An 855-nucleotide genomic window follows, 5' to 3' on the forward strand; every position below is an offset into this window, starting at 1 on the left:
AAACTGAAACTCTGTACCCATGAAACACTGACTCCCTATATTCCCTCTCCCCAGCCCCTGGCACCCACTGTTCTACTTTCTGTCTCTACGAATTTGGCAACTCTAGGTACCTCATATAACTGGGATTATACAGTATTTGTCGTCTTATGTCTGGCTTATCTCACTCAGCATAATGTCCTCACCATCCATTCACATCGTAACTTGTGTCAGAATTCCCTTTTTTAAGACTGATTCATAGTCTATTGCACAGGTATATCACATTTTGTTTATTCATCCACCAATAGACACATGAGTTGCTTCTACCTTGGTTGTTGTGAATAACACTGTGAATGTGAGTATACAAATACCACTTTGGGACTCTGTTTTCACTTTTTTTTTTTTTTTGGCAGTGTTTGGCCAGGGCTGGGTTTGAACCCGCCACCTCTGGCATATGGTGCTAGACCCCTACTCCTTTGAGCCACAGGTGCCACCCCTCTGTTTTCACTTCTTTGAGTTATATACCCAGAAGTGGATTGTCTGATCGTGTAGTGATTATACATTTAATTTCTTGAGGAACCACCATACCATTTCTTTAACAACAGTTGCACTTTTTTACAAGGAAATATCATTTTGTGGCTTGGCACCTGTGGCTCAAGCGGCTAAGGCGCCAGCCACATACACCTGAGCTGGTGGGTTCGAATGATGGCTGCAACCAAAAAATAGCTGGGCATTGTGGTGGGTACCTGTAGTCCCAGCTACTTGGGAGGTGAAGGCAGGAGAATTGCTTAAGCCCAGGAGTTGGTAGTTGCTGTGAGCTGTGATGCCACAGCACTTTACCCAGGGTGACAGCTTGAGGCTCTGTCTCAAAAAAAAAAA

At 44.1% G+C, this 855-nt stretch overlaps 1 protein-coding gene across 14 annotated transcripts in view; it reads left to right on the top strand.

Moving 5' to 3' along the window:
* MYO9B (myosin IXB) overlaps nt 1–855 on the top strand; it is a 116,695-nt gene that overhangs the window by 73,333 nt on the left and 42,507 nt on the right. The gene's annotated exons all lie outside the window — the stretch shown is intronic.

The sequence above is a fragment of the Otolemur garnettii genome, unplaced genomic scaffold, assembly GCF_000181295.1.
Source record: "Otolemur garnettii isolate 467f Iridium unplaced genomic scaffold, OtoGar3 scaffold00105, whole genome shotgun sequence".
NCBI classification, from domain to species: Eukaryota; Metazoa; Chordata; class Mammalia; order Primates; family Galagidae; genus Otolemur; species Otolemur garnettii.